This window comes from Notamacropus eugenii, chromosome X (assembly GCF_028372415.1).
Source record: "Notamacropus eugenii isolate mMacEug1 chromosome X, mMacEug1.pri_v2, whole genome shotgun sequence".
NCBI lineage: Eukaryota > Metazoa > Chordata > Mammalia > Diprotodontia > Macropodidae > Notamacropus > Notamacropus eugenii.
This window is the reverse complement of record NC_092879.1, coordinates 91,241,342-91,258,106: the sequence shown is the minus strand read 5'-3', so window position 1 is coordinate 91,258,106 and position 16,765 is coordinate 91,241,342. Positions and strand designations below refer to the sequence as shown.

The 16,765-nt window shown below is 38.0% G+C and overlaps 1 long non-coding RNA gene across 1 annotated transcript in view; it reads left to right on the top strand.

Annotated features, from left to right (window-relative positions):
• Nucleotides 1-16,441, top strand: part of LOC140516442 (uncharacterized) — a 96,526-nt gene extending 80,085 nt beyond the window's left edge. The window contains exons 2-3 of the long non-coding RNA XR_011971365.1: nt 13,665-13,774; nt 14,247-16,441. This is a non-coding gene — a long non-coding RNA (uncharacterized lncRNA). The remainder of the gene's footprint in view (nt 1-13,664; nt 13,775-14,246) is intronic.
• The last annotated feature ends 324 nt before the right edge of the window (nt 16,442-16,765 follow it).

Below are 16,765 nucleotides of genomic sequence, written 5' to 3'. Positions count from 1 at the left end.
GCTATCTTTCTTCATCATTCAGCCAAGGAGTCTTAGTCTGAAGTCTGTGAACTTGTTTTTTATTTTAAAAATATTTTGATAGCCATATTTCACTTTAATTGGTTTCCTTTAATCCTGTGTATTTGATTTGATTCATTTAGTAACATCCTTCTGAGAAACGTGCCATAAGGCTTCAGCAGAGTGCCAAAGGGGTAGATGGTATACAGAAAAGTAAAGAATCCCTGACCTAGACCCTCAGACCCTTTGGAGTCACCAGACAGTGCTGGAAGCGGGCCAGAAATGGTCTGCCAATGACCTAGTGAGTAGAAGTCACCATCCCTGGAGTCTGGTGGAACCTAATGAGGGTCTGACACTCTCTTTGGTATTCTAGGCTCTGCTTGCATAGCTTCAGTTATTGATGATATTCTAATATATACAATTTTTCATTATTCTTTAAAAAAATGCAGTTGTATTTCTTAGGACACAATCAATTCCCTCATTTGAATTCAATACATTTTTGTTTTCCAGTCTGCATTACTAATATATGAAGGTTACCTGAAAATAGAGAGCTGGGTGGCTTTCAGGCTCCAATTTTTATATTATTCTGCCATGACTTTTCTAGGATTTTTTTCTTTTTCCTATTGGCAGAATGTGCTAGAAGAGGTAATGCCTGTCTTGAGGAAGCAGATTAATTAGTAACAATGATAGGGGCTTTGAGCAAACCTGGAAGCTGGTTTTTCTCCTGTCAATACCAAAAGAAAACAATGGTGTCAAATAATATGGGGAGCTCAGAGCTATTCAAGTCCAGCTAGTTTACTAATTGGGTAGTTGGAGACAAGGAGTCAGCACAGAGAAGTCTTCCTGGAAATTTCTGCATATGAAGTATTTGTCAACGTGTGAGCCTTATTTCATTAGGGGAGATGGTTTGTAAACAGTTCTTAGGAATCAACAGTTTGACATTAAAAAGAGAACTTTGAAAAATGCTAGACCAAAAGCAGATAAATGCAAAAGGGCCAATATTGGGAAACAAGAATCAACGTGGCCAGCCTTTCCCCATTTGTCTGTTAGGTGACAAGTGCTTTTTGAAATATCTTCTTTTTTGTTAAAAAAAATAATGGATTAGATTTGATTTCATGGAAGTAAAATAAAATCCATCTATGTAGAAGTCAGCCAGATCACTAAGAAGAATATTCCACCAGCAGAATTACCTTCTAGCATCTTCTTCTCTCATTAGCTATTGTTAAAATCAATGCTCAGATAGGGAAGTTGAGGCAGATCAGGAGAATCAGACAAAGGCAAGGGATTTAAACATGGGAACCCTGTCAGGGCTCTGTTCTAGGGCTGGGGGCATGGGAGCATCAATTCTCTGCCCTCAGAAGATTAGTCCACAATGTGTAAATAATAAGCAAGATCTTAGAAGTTCAGAGTTGGAAGGAACCCCAGTGGACACTGAGTTCAAGAAATACCTGAAAAAGAAATCCCTCTATAAAATGTATAATGGGTGGTAATCCTGCATGTGCATAAAGGTCTCCAGTAAGAGGCTGTCCAAGATGTCCTATGGCAGACTAGTCTACTTTGGGATGGTGCTAACATTTAGTAGGGCAGCTATATGATCAATGGATAGAGCCCAAGGCCTGGAGTCAAGAAGACTTCATGATTTCAAATCTGCTCTCAGACACTTAGTGGCTGTATGACCCTGGGCAAGTCACTTAATCTTTGTTTGCCTTGCAGGCAGCTAGGTGACACAATGGATCAAGTACTGGACTTGAAGTCAGGAAGTCCTGAGTTCAAATCTAGCCTCAGATACTTCCTAGTGGTGTGACCCTGGGCAAGTAACTTCACCTGGTTTGCTTCAGTTTCCTCACCTGTTAAATAAGTTGGAGAAGGAAATGGCAAAACACTCCAGTACCTTTGCCAAGAACACCTCAGGTGGGGTCACTAAGAATTAGACACGACTAAAAACAACCAAACAACACATGTTCCCCCTAAGTCTTCTATGTCTCAGGATGAACATCCTTACTTCCTTCAGCCAATTTCATTATAGCATGATCTTAAGGTTTTCCATATCCTAAAAATATTCTCTAGCTTATCGATCACTGTTCTTCCTCAAATCTGGTCCCCAGAACCGAATATGACCCTCAGTTTGTAGTCTTACAATAGAGAGTACAAAGTACACTTACCTCCCTGTTCCTGGAAGTTCTGCATCTCTTAATTTAGCCTAAGATGACATTAGCTTTCTTGTCTGTGATGTCATACTCTTGACTGCTGTTGAGCTTAGGGTCCAAGAAGACTCCGAACTTTTTCCTGCACACAAATTGATAATTAGTCATGCCTCCTCCATATCATACTCCTGAAGTTTCTTTATTAACATAGGTAAAGGTTTACATTTATCCTTATTCAATTTCATCTGATTAGATTTGGCCAGATATTCTAAGATGTTGAGATTATTTTTAATCCTAGCTCTGTCATCCTGTTAGCTGTCCCTCCCAGTATGCTCTGGGGAGCATACCATTTACATCTTTATCCATGTCACCAAGAAAGATATTCAATAGCACCAGGCCAAGTACAGATTACTGGGGTAATTGGAGAACTCCTGTCATGTCAGCATTCAACCATTAATAATGGGTTTCCACCAGTTTTGAATCAACTTAATTGTTGAGTTGAGAGAACTTGATAGTATAGTAGATAGAATTCTGGACTTGTACTCAGGAAGACTCAAGTTAAAATTCAACCTCCGAAATTTAGTAGCTGTATGATACTGGACAAGTCACGTAAGTGCTGTTTGCCTCAGTTTCCTCAACTGTATAATGAGGCTAATAACAGCACTTTTCAGGGTTGTTGTGAGGATAAAATGAGGTAAAGTTTGTAGATGTCTTAGCACAGTACCTGACTTCCAGGCCCTGGCACATAGTAAGTTTTTAATAAATGTTTATTTCCTTCCATCTTAATATCATCTAGCCCAGCGGTGTCAGACTTAAATAGATAAGAATCCCTGTGGGTCACAAATTAGAAAACCAAAAATTAACATTATCTATGTTGTATTTTATTTATTTTATGAGACATTTTCCAATTACATTTTAATCTGCTTTGGACTACACGAGACTTTTGCAGGCTGTGTGTAGCCTATGAGCCGTGAATTTCATACTTCTGACTAGTCTGTGTCTCCTCCATCTTGATCACAGATATAGTAAGAGACTTTGTCAAATGTTTTGTTAAAATTAAAGTAACTATATTTCTAGTTTAATAACCTATCAGAAGGGATATATTTAGTCTAGCATGAGTTGCTTTTCATGAACGCATCTTAGCTCTTTGCGATTAACACTTCCCTGGCTAGATATGCATTTGCCATCTCTTTAATATGTTCCAGGTATGCATTACCAATCTCTTCAACATATTCTAAAATTTTTCTGGGAATTAAAGTCAAGATCAGTAGCTCATGGTTCACAGAGTCCATTTTCTTCCTGTTTTTGAAAATCAGGAAGTAATTTGCCTTTCTTAAATCCTTAATCACTGACGATATTTTGATAATCACATTTACCAGTTATTTTAGTCCTTATGGGTATAGGGCATCTGGCGTACAAGGGGAGTGTTTGTTCAATGATTCCTCAATTATTAATGTTAAATGAAGTATAAAACCACAATTGTTTGCCCATTTTGAAAGGCAGGTTCCAAACAGAGTTGAAATAGAAGAGGGATAGCCTGTAACTGATGAAGTCAAACTCACATTGAAATGGGTACACTAAACCTTACCGAAGGATCCATGAGGGCTGTATATTGACTTTGAAAACCACATATCAATATTTTCTATGTTCTGTTATATTTTCATTTATTTCGTTCAGTATTTCCCAATTACATTTTGAACTGATTCCTGCCATGCTGTGTTTGCCACCTCTGCTCTCCATACTCTTATTTGCAGGTGGTATTGTGTTTATCACACCAGTCCCCAGAATATCACAGAGCCTCCTCAACGATCTCTACAACTACTTAGAGCAAATCCACATAGAAAAAAGGATGAAGAATGCCTACTGGTCATACCATGACCATAGCTAGTGTGGCTTTACCATACTAGTCAGCTAGCTGGCACAGTGGATAGAGCTCCGAGCCTGGAGTCAGGAAGACCTGAGTTCAAATTTGGCCTCAGACAATTATTAGTCATGGGATCCTGGGAAAGTCACTTAACATTTTTTTTTGGCTTCCTCAGCTGAGAAATGGAGATAATGATAGCACCTACCATTCATTTTCATTGTGAGGATCAAATGAGATCATATTTGTTAAAGACTTGGCAAAGTGCCTGACATGGTAAATGCTTAATACATGCTTCCTTCCTGCCTTTCTTCTTTCTTTCCTTCCATGGCATGCAAGCAGTCGCATATATAGTTGATTGATTTAGATTTTCATTATTCTCCTCTTGGACAGGAACTATAGATGGACAAAGTGCTGTGCTTAAAACTGGGCAGGTGGAGGGTGGGCTAGATTGCAAAGCAATTTCAATAATCACCAGCTTTTTTCCTGGCAGAGGGGGGCACCAACTTTTAAAAAATTATATTCTTCTAATGATGTTATATGGCTGTAAACAATGGGCATCAGCACTTCTGAAGAAATCAAAATCGAAAGTGACCTGAAGGATCCATGGGAGTAACTAGGCTGTAACACATCGGCAAGAATGCTTTACACAACGTAACATCCAAGCCATCATTGAGAACACATAATCAGAAAAGGAGCATTAGAAAACAGATTGATAGTTCAGGGGCTACAATGGTTTTCACAAAAGTGTCAAAATTCTAGAGGTTTCAAACTATGTCATTGGGAAATATTTAAACAAAACAAATAAAAATATGTAAAATCCACATATGTAATAATAGAATATATTTTTATATATTATTTATAAAAAATATAATAATAATAATAAAATAAATAAATAGATAACGTTAATTTGTGGGTTTTGAAGTCATTCTGTGACCTGCAGGGATCCATTTCTATTTAAGTTTGATACCATTGTCCTAGCAGGGCTGTCTCCTTCAGTCCCACAACTCTTACAAGAATTAGGTCATACTATTTTGTCCCCTCTCCTGGAGTGGCTCTATTGCAGTAGGATGGTTCACTGAATGTATCTTAACCCAAGTCTCCACCTTCCCACCCCCATCCTCTCTTAGAGTGGGTTTATTGCTGCTAGGTTGCTTTTCTTACCTCCGTTTAATTGTCCCCAGTATGCCTCCCATCAGTGTTAAGGTGATCGTAGAATTTGAGAATTGGAAGGGTGCCCTTGAAAGTAATAGGGATTTAAATAGAAAAGGTGGGTTTACAGTGAGGAGTCATTTCAACAGTAAATGGAAGATGAGTGCAAAGTAGCGAACATGTATGTTTATGAATATGTTGATGATTTGCACCAAAACAGAGAGTTCAGAAAGAGGGGAAAGTCTGGAGGGAAAGTTATTACATTCTCTTCTGGATATCTTGAATTTGAGATGCCAACAAGACATAAAGCTAGAGACTGCAGAAAGCTACTTGGTAATATTGAACTGGCAGTCAAGAGAGAGATAAAGGCTAGCTATATGGGTGGGAGTCACCTGGGTAGAGATAACAATTGACCCCATGGTAGCTGAAGAGATCACAAAGTGAGAGAGTATTTAGAGAAAAGAGGACCAGAAAGAGCCTTGGGGAGACCCACAGCAAAGACAACAGCGTGGGTGAGGATACAGCAAAGAAAACTGAGGAGCCACCTGCAAGATTATGAAAGCAGGCCCCTGTATATTGTATGATAAACTTAGAAGGCCAGCTCTTGGTCTTAGATATTACTGTTAATTCTCTATGTATATGGCAAACCAGACATTCATAAGAGAGATTTCATACAAATAATCCTCCCAGTTGATTCTTTGCTAGCTTCATTGATTTTGTTGGTGCAATTTTTTTCAATTTCATATAACTGAAATGATCTATTTTATATTTTTGTGATTGCCTCTAATCCTTTTCTTGTTAAAAATTCTCCTCTAGTCTCATCTGTGAAAGAATCTTGTTCTTATTCTCTTCTATTTTTTATGGTGTGACTTTTCATATTCAGGTCACATATCTCTTTTGAATTTATGTGTCGTGTAAGATATACCTCAAAAAATTTCTGCCAAACTGTCTTCCAGTTTTTCCAGTGATTCTAATAGGTGTCAGTTAGAACCTCACAGTTGCATTTTATATCTTTCACCATTTATCTATTAGAAAAAAGGTTCTTAATATTATAAATGCAAATTAGTTACATCTACATATATATTGTATGTGATGTGTGTGTGTATGCATTTTTGTGTGTATGCATACATACATATATGTGTGTGTATACACACACACATGCATGCACATGTATCAACTTGGTGGTACACTGGATAGAGCACTGGGCTTGGAGTCAGAAAGATTCATCTTCCTGAGCTCAAATCTGGTTTCAGACACTTACCAACCGTGTGATCCTCGGCAAGTCACTGCCCTGGTTGCCTTAGTTCCTTATCTATAAAATGAGCTGGAGAAGGAAATGGCAAACCAGGTCAATATCTTTACCAAGAAAACCCCATGAAGAGTCAGATGTGACAGAGAAAAGACTAAACTACATGTGTACATATACATACATGTATGTATATACATACACACATACACATATATATGTCTTGTATATAAAATTTTATTGGAGAAAATTATTACAAGGAGCTTCTTCCCCATTTACCTGTTTGTCATATTTTAATGACATTATTTTTGTTAGTGAAAACAAAGAATAACATTTATGTGATCCAAATTTTTCATTTTATTTTTTTGTGATCCTCTATATCCCTTGTTTGGTCATGAACAATTTTCCTATCCATAAACTGGAAAGGTAATTACTTCTTTGTTCTTTAATTTGCTTATGATGTTACCGTTTATGCGTGTATCCACTTGGTTTTTATCTTGGTGTGAGGTGTTAGTGTATACTTAATTTCTGACAGACTGATGTGCAGTTTTCCTAGTAGTTTCTGTGATGTAGTGAGTGCCTATTTCTGAATGGCTAATACCTTGCTAGAAGGGAACCTTTAAGATTGTCTTTGTTTCTGCAGCATCAAATGCTTTGCTATAAACAACGAGAGGTCTTACAATCTTTACATCTTCCAGCCAATTGTGTAACTGTAAATGTATGCTGTTCTGTTACCAATTATCAAAGCCTGTGTGTATCCTTCCCATAAATTCATCAAACATACCCTACATACATCTGGTAATCAATCTGATGAAGACTTTATTTATAGAGATAAGCAACCAGGTACATGGGTTGGTACTTACTGGGGTGATTTCTAATCAGCTTCATATAGTAATCACCTATCACCCCTGTCTATATCTAAATTTCTGTGATAGATTTAGTAACACTTTATGTGGATTCTTTCCCTAATTATTTTGCAGCTAGGTGGTACAAATTAGGTGGTATAATAGATGAGGTGGTAGCTAAGGAGTCAGGAAGACATGAGATTGAAACCAGCCTCATACAGTTAACAATTTATCCTTCCTTTCTTCTTGATTTGTTGAAAATTCTCCTTTTTTTCATTTCCGATATTGCTAATTTTATTTTCCTCCCTCTTTAAAAAATCCAATTAGTTAATTATATATTTTGATGTTTTTCTTATTAACAGCTCCTAGGTTTATTTGCTCACTCAACCTTTAATTTTTTACATTTCATTACATTTAATTTTGTTAATTTTTTTCTCTCTACAAAATTTAGATGTTGCTTTTTAATCAGAGGTTTTAAAAATGTGTTGGTTCCCTAGTTTTTCCTAATTTGCATATTCATTTCAATGATCTATTCTTTTGTTTGCTGATGAAAGCATATAGAGATGAGATATTCACTTTAAGAAGTCCTTTGGCTGAATCCCCCAAATTTGGCAGGTTGTCTCCTATTTTTTCTTTGGGCCTCAGTTCTTTAGGATTCAGTCATGTAGTCAACAATTAAATCTGAATCCTTAAAAAATGATCTTAAAAATGACCTTTTATTCAATATAGTTTTGAGTTCATTGTGTTCAGCAAAGGATGTGTTTAACATTTCTGCCCTTCAGCAGTAAGGTTATTGTGCCTGAATAATGAAAGTGGTCAGTTTTTTGTACAGGTGCCATATAATTCTGAGAAATACATATGTATGTATGCATATATGTCTATATCTGTAGATCAAGTGATCTACAAATAAATCTATGCCTATATAGAACTTTATATATCATTATCCAAACACATATGTACATATACAAAATAATAGATGATTATATACATAAATACCACATATATTCTATAGTGCTCTATAGAAATAGCATGTATATTTTGCTACATTTATCTAGCGTATGCAGTATCTATATGCGTATGTTATGTGTGTGTGCATGTGTATAACCATATACAATATAGTGGTTGTTGTCCTTCATTCTTGAAGAGGTCCAAAATGACATCACCAAGATAATGTGAAGTTTTGATGTGTATGACTGTGGCTGATCAGATCAATATGACCTCAGAATGTTCTACCACAGATTGGGCACAAACGGTCTATATGAACATTTGGGGTGATTACTCCAAATTTGCGCATTCTACGTTTCCTTTATGCTGTTTCAATTCTGCTTTGCTCATAGAGCATAGCACCTTTTCTGATGTGGGCATGCCATGCTAAGTGGTCTTCAGTGTCTCCCATGTCCCACAATCAAATCTAAAGTTCCTGAGAGAGACCTGGAGAGCGTTCTTGTATCGTTTCTTCTGATCACCATGTGAATGCCTGCCCCATGTGAGTTCTCCATAAAATAGTCTTTTTGGCAAGCATACATTTTGCATTCAAACAACTTGGCCAGCCCATCAGAGTTGCAGTCTCTGAAACACAGTTTGAATGCGTGGCAGTTTAGCTCAAGCAAGGACTTCAGTGTCTGGTACCTTATCCTGCCAGGTGATTTTCAGAATCTTTCTAAGACAATTCAATGGAAGTGATTCAGTTTCCTGGCATTGCCCTGGTAGACTGTTCTTGTTTCGCAGCATACAACAACGAGGTCAGCACAGTGGCTCTGTAGACCTTCAGTTTGATAGTCAGTCTAATACCTCTTCTCTCCAAAACTTTTCTTGGGAGCTTCTCAAACACTGAGCTAGCTCTGGCAATGCATGTTTCAACCTCATTGTCAATATGTACATACCTGGAAAGTACACTACCAAGGTAAGTGAACTTATCCACAGTATAGTACATAACAATATATCTCTGCGTACTATATAGATGTATCTCTATATGCTCTATAGTATATATAAGATATATCATAATATTTATAGGTACTATATAGATATCAATACTATAGCATATAGTATTTATATTTTACAGATATATTGATAGACTATATATACTAAAGGATATTTATATGTAAACTATTGCATATAGTATATATATATATATTATATAGACATGTCTATATAGTATATAGCATAGATCTATATATAGTATTGATATATATAGTATAGCTCTATACTATGTAGAAATACAAAATATAGCTATGTAAAACCTATATATAGATACTTTAGAGTAGGATATATATATATATATATATATATAAAGCTTATAGTATCTATATATTCAATATAGAGATAGCATAGTATAATATACATGGACAAATCTACATATGCTGTATAGATACCAGTGCATTTATAAAGTCTGAATCTATATACTAGCTATCCTATAGTATATACATCTATAGTATCTATATACCTAGATATATAGATACCACACACATTATATATATATATATAATATATATATGTATATGCACATATACACACACATACACATACATGCTAAACAGCATATCTGGTATCTAGCTATATCTATATATCTGTGTTAGAGTGATGTATAGATAGAGCTATACAGATATAGTTCCCTATATATACTTCTGTACTCCTTTCTATTTCCTTTAGCAGTTGCCAGAGATGTATTGTAGCTAATTTTCCTAAAAACATTTTCAAGGCATTCACTTCTTTGTTAAAATTTAATTGTCTACCTCTTAAGGGAGTACATTGGTTGTTTTTACTATCCGCTTCCTTTTAACTCACCTAGCTTTTCCTTAATGTATGTATAAGCTTTGCTGTTTGCTGCATATATGATAATTGTCCATATTTTCATTGTGTGCGATGCTCTTCTGCATAATGTAATTTCCCTGTTTATCCCTTTTAATCATGTCTATTTTCGTCACTGCCTTGTCTGCAACCATGATTGCTGCCCCTATTTCTTGAATTCAGCTGGATCATAATAGATTTTGCTCCAGTTTCTCATTTTACATTCATGTGATTCTTTCTGTTTCAAGTGTGTTTCTTGTAAACAACATGTTTTCAAATTGTTTTGTATTCCAGTTTCCTATTCTTTTCCTTTTTATGACTTATTTAATCTTGTTATCCTTCACAGTTATGGTCACTGTGTATTTCACTCAATACTATTCTTTTATACTTTTTCCTTTCTTTGATCCCTTCCCTTTCTTTTCAAAACAAACAAACAAAAACTTTTCAAAACACCCTCTTTGAAGATCATCTGTCTAACATTTGGGTTTCTTGGGCACACAGCTAAACTCTTCTTCTCATTCCCTCCTCTCTCTCCTCCTCCTGTTTCCCTATTATCCCCCAAGGATAACAGTTATGCTGGTTAAGTTATTCTTAGTGGGAAACTTCCATCTTTTGTCTTTTGGGACATCATATTCCAAACTCTCTCCTTCTTTATTGCAGTAATTTGCTAAATCTTGTGTAATCCGGACCATGGGTACTTGGAGTATTATTTCTTTGACCAGGAAGTTCTGAATTTTGGCTATGGTGCTGCTGGGAGTTTTCAGTTTGATGTTTCTTTCAAGAATGGACTGATGGGTTCTTTCTATTTTTACTTTATCCTCTGGTTCTAATTGATCTTGGAAGTTTTCATTCAATTCTAATTAAAATATTATATACACAGGGAATTGTGGGACGATGTCTAAATAAGGCTGGAAATTACCTCACTCAAATCCCCCCAATAACTGAAATTAACACCTCGAGGTGAACCTTGAGTGGCAGAAATCATTAAAATTTGGGGTAAAACCTAAGACAGCTTGGGAGGAGGTTAGGAAAGATGTGGTCTCCCAGTCTGACCCAGGTGTCCATCCCTCAGAGCAAGACAGCCCGCAGCTTTGAGTGCGCAGCCTCAGTGGCCTTGTGGGGGTTGGGTGGCTGCTCAGGGGAAGATTTCGGCCCAGGACGCTGGCCATGGGCCCTCCGCTGGTGCTGGACTTGGTGGCCCGACCCCCTCCACCCTGGACCCAGGGCCTCCCCTCCCCCCTCCGTACTGGACACGAGGCCTCCCCTCGCCCCTCCACGCTGGACGCGGGGCCCTGCAGAGTCCCCCGTTCCCTTTGGACACACGGTGAACCGCCACTTGGGGCCACCTGAGGGTCTGTAGGGAGCGAGAGCGTTTGTGGTGGCAGGGGGCTGGGGACCCAGGTTGGCACTCAGGGGCCGAGAGGACCAACCGAGGTCACTTAAAGAGGCCAGTGGTGCACACCTGGCCTTGGGTCTTAGACTATTGGACTGAGCAAGAGGTCAGAGGCCCCGAAACAGACCTCAGAAGACAAGAGAGTGAGACGCTTGAAGCCTGAAACGCCTTTGCCCCCGGAGCGGAGCCTGACTCTAACGTAAAGTTGGCATCGTAGAGGTACTGGCTGTTAAAAAAATAACACCAGAGAAAGAGCCATCCATAGCTCTTCTCACGATAGAGAAGAGCACGGTTAAAACGCAAAGAAGACAATGAAATCAAAACAGCTGCTTGTAAAAATTCAAAGAAAACAGTTTTTTAAAAAAAGTTCTTGGAAGATCTTAACAAGGACTTTAAAAATCAAGTAAGAGAGGTTGAAGAAAAATCGTAAAAAAAAGATCTAAAAACTTAGGAAAAATAACTACTTAAAATTAGAATTGGGCAAGGGGAAGCTAATGACTTTATAAAATATCAAGAAATAATAAAAAACCAAAAGAATGAAAAAGAGAAGAGAACATGAAATATACAGGCCTGTTTTAGATCATGGCATTCAAGTAGGCTAGTGACTTTTTAAATTATCTTTTCCCTATATGGTTTTGAGTCCAGTTTTAAAAAAAGAAATACCTCAAAATTTTCTTCTGTATTTTCCGGGAGTTAAAAAAATTCTCATAGTATTTTTATCACATGGAGTCGTTGACTTTTGTCAAGTATCTTCCAATTTTCAGAGAGTTTGTTACTTGGATAAAGTTTTCTATCTCTGAAAATAATCTGTCAGTTCTGCTGACAGATTATAAGTAAACAAACAAACAAAGAAGACACTTATGATGAAGAATTATTATGAGAACACAGATACTTAAGAAATTAAGCCAGGGGAAAAGAATAACTCAAAAGCATACATCCAAAGCCTCAAAGAAAAACATAGCCTGCCCATATAGTCAAGGAAAATTATACGGAGAAATAAAACAAGAGATTTTTTAAAGACTTAAAATGATATTTTAAATGAAATCAGAGTCCCAGGGGCAGTTGGTGATGCTGTGGATAGAGCCCTGGGCCTGGAGTCAGGAAGATCTGAGCTCAGATCCAGCCTCAGACACTTCCTGGGCAGATCATTTCACCTCTGTCTCAGTTTCCCTGACTGTAAAATGCAGACATAATAGCACCTATCTCCCAGGGATGTTTCAAGGACAAAATAAGATAATATTTATAAAGTGTTTAGCACAGTGCCTGACATATGGTAAATGCTTATTCAGGATCACAGAGTGATAGTCAGTAAATGTTTGTTAAGTACCCACTGTGTGCCAGGTACTGTGGTAAGAGCTGGTGATACAAAGAAAAGTCTAACCCTGGCCTCAAGGAGCTTACAATCTAATGGGAGAGAAGACACATAAAAAGAAGCTGCAAAGCAGGGTGGAGAGATGGGAGACTGCCTGATACCAAGGCGTGGTGAAGTCAAGTAGCTGACTGGCAAATGACCTTGAGAAGGTTAATATCTACCTTGTAACCTTATTTTGTGAAGCCATGAATAAAAGTGACTCATCTGCTAGACTGACAGTTTATGGCATGACACGGGCTGTCATGTGAAAGTAGCCCGAGGAGTCAGCCTGGACAGGTGTGACGAAAGCCTTAGTTCTTGGCAACCAGTGAATTAAAATCCCATGGAACCTGGTTGTACAGTGTTTTAATCACCACTCACATTTCTCTAGCCCTTTAAAGCTTACTGACTACTTTTCTCCTATCACCTGAAGAAAGGTGATACAAATTTCATTTCCATTTTACAAATGAGGAAACTGAGGTTGAAAAGATCAAATGTACCATGTGTCTCAGGCAGGGTGATGACTTGGCATGTTCTAATGTGAGAGGAAATGGGCTCAATTGTGCGGTGCATGAAAAGCTTTGGATACATGGTTTTTACCTTAGGTACTTGTTGCAGAGAAGGGCAAGATACCCCTAAAGTCAAGTTATCATAGGAGGGTTAAATAACAATTAATAGCAGTGTTGTTGCTCTCAGGTATCCGATTAATTGCCAGGTGAGTTAAATAGACATTTATTTCTGTGAGTTAAGAGGATGAACTTTGTACAGAGTGGTGTGGCCTCAGGAAGAGTTCATGAAACCATGCCTTGGAGGTTGGTGGGTTAAAGCAGAATGGATGCATGTTCCTTGAGGTAAAGGAGTGTTTCTTTTCCATCTTTCTATCCCTAGCATTTAGCTTGACATGTAAGAGTCACCTAGTAGACACCTGTCGAAAGAGCAGTGAGCTTGAATTGAGATCCCCTGAGTTGGAGTGTGAGCTCTCCACTGATCAACCTTGGGTAAGTCATTTCATCTTCTTAAGCTCTGCTTCCTTACCTGGTAACATTGCTGCATGTATGTACATACACACATATATGGGGGGGGGAGAGAGAGAGAGAGAGAGAGAGAGGAAAACATGCTAGACAAGCCATACCTTCAAAGATATATTGTAATGTGGAAAAGGAGCTAGAAAGGGAGGATGATGATAAATGGTGGGTCAGAGCAAAAGAGACCAAGCACTTGGGATCACTCTCAACCTCTCTGGTATATAGGCCAAGGAGAGATGGGTGAGTTGTCCTGTACAAATGCCTTCTTTTAAATCACTTCCCAGATATCCCCAACTCACCCATCTTTCCTTGGCCTATCACCTCAATCCATTCCCCACTGGGAAACTGCACTCCATCCCAGGAATCATCTTGGGTTTTGAAAGGCCAGTTTTGGACCTAGCCAGTTTCATTCCTAATATGTGCTTATTTCCTCCCTTTCTACCAGGCTACTTACTGGGCATCTTCGTGCCATTACTCCTGACTTCAGCCTCTGCATTTGACTGGGCATTCCAGGTCCCACTCTGGAGCCTTGGGGTCCTGACTGGGAAGAGTTCTCTGTGGATGGGCCAAACTGAGACCTATACCTCTGCTCTCAAGCTGTCTCCATGTCATGCCTCCTGGTTCTGTCTTTAGCCTTGCCATGACATTCTGGTCCCACCCTAGTAGAGTAGCCTTCTGACTAATGACAGCTCTCTAGTAGAATCCTCAAACCTACACTCTGTTCTCTATCCATCTTCCTGACTTATACATACACCGTTAGTTTCCCCTGCCTCTTCCCTTTTCTCTCACCTCACTTTTCCCCTCTAATTCTGGAAATGATCAAATTAAGGTTACTGGAAGAAATTTCCCCCTGATTCTTCACCATCCCTGTGACTTTCTAGACTAAAAGCCGTCCCCTTGGCTGTCGTTCCTGTTTGTGTGCTGGCTTCCCCTGTCTGAAGTTAGTGAATTACTTGAGGGACTATCTTGATTTTTATGTTGCTATTCCAAATTTTTGGCACAGTTCCCAGTATACAGTAAGCACTTAATAAATGGTTTTTTTCATTCCTTCATCCAGTTGGGTATATAGGTTTTCATGGATGATTTTAGAGATCTCTCCCATCAAAAGAAAGCTTTAAAGAGGTAAAGGAATTCTAGAGGGCACCCCCACACCCCACAGTCATCACCATTAGTATAGGATCTGATTATTTCCCCTTATTCACTCGACATTTTGGCCAAACTTATTTCCTTGATATTCCATGCCCAGATTTGTGCAAAGGCGCTTTGGACTGGAACATGCTCCACTCATACCTCTACCACTAGGAACCCTAGTTTATTTCAAGCTTATTCAGCTTATTTACCATCTCCTATGGGAGACTCAATATTTTTCCTGGGCTACTTCACTGAAATTAGTTTGTCTTTACTCTCTGTTATGTATTATATATACTTATCTTTCAACATGCCCGTCCAAAGTGGAATAGAAGCTTCTTAGAGTCAAGGATTGTTTTGTTTCGGTCTTTCTAGCACAGCACCTATAACACAGTAAGTAGTTGAATTCTTATGGAATTGAATATGAGTTTCTTTGCTTTCTGCTTAGTGTATCTCTATTAGTGTTAATAACAAGATAGTGCTTGCCATTCCTTTGAAATTAGTTAAATATCCACCCCTAGAAATGTTAAGTCATTTGAGGGTCTTCTGGAGATTCCAGGTTATTTGGGGCTTCTCTTGTGCAAGATTTCTGGGCAAAGATTTGCTCACTTACCCCTAAAATGGGCTTTCAGTTCTTATCTAACCCTTTATTTGATATGTAATTTCCCAAGTTCTTTTTTTTATAAAAAGAAGTCTTCTCACATTTGCTGAGTTAAATTAACTATCCCACATGCTTATTCTTTTGCATTTCCTGCCAAGTAAAGACAAACAGGCATCTGAAATAGAAAATTCTCTGATACATCTGTGGGTTCTCTCTTCAGAGGTGAAATTTGTAATCCATCCTCCTGTATAAAAAGTAATAAAGAAAGCTGTGTGTGTAGTTTAGCTCCAGTGCTTTGGCCTCAGTCTCCTAGAGCAGGCCCTGAATGTTCTAGGATGTCTGAATCTGAGGAGCTGTCCTCTTGCTGGAGTTTCCTTTCAAGGGTAGTCAGTAAATTGGTCGATAAACATTTATTAAGTGTTTACTACGAGTCAGGTGCATGTTAGTATAACAGGAATTGGTTGCATGAAGAGAGGACCATTGAGGGTGTCCCTCCCAGTGGGGAGGTTGAGGAGCCTGCTTCTAGGAGAGGGGTGTCCTGATGGTACGGGAACACATGAAAGCATTCCGCAATGGATTCCAGACTGAGGTCAAGGACAATGAATAAAGATAAAGGGTAGAAAACGTGACAAAAAGGGCACTAGGCTGCCTCATTTAGCTGGAAATTTCCCCTTTTCCTCCCCATAAAAACTGAACCACTTGCTTTGTTGGAATCTCATTTCTAAACCTCTTTTTCCACATTAGCTTTATGGCAGATTCTCAGTGCAAATGTGTATTGTGGTATGCTGTGTATGAAAGTCCCAGTATAAAAATAAATTGAATTGTTTTGTTTTCCATTTAGGTCTAAATTTAAGTAAACCATTTTTGTCTTGATGTTCCAAAGGCATTAAAAACACAGACACCCTTAAAAATTGCTTTAGTGCTCTGTTCATAATTAGAACTTGATTCTTTAAGTTTGACATTCTTACAACAAGATTCTTTTATTTGAATGTTTCAAAAAATCACTTGTAGATTGTTAGTTTTAAGAAAATTAGACCAAGTTCAGATATAATAAGCACAGTGTACTTTCAAAGGAACAAAAGAGCATAACCCTTACGATAACCATTTGATTTTATTGTCGACCAAATCAAGTGCATTTTAAACTAGTCTCTTGGGAATACATATAAACAAAATTTTATATTTCAGCAGATAATTTTTCATTGATTTGCCTAGAGCAAAACTAAGTGCTCAGCTAA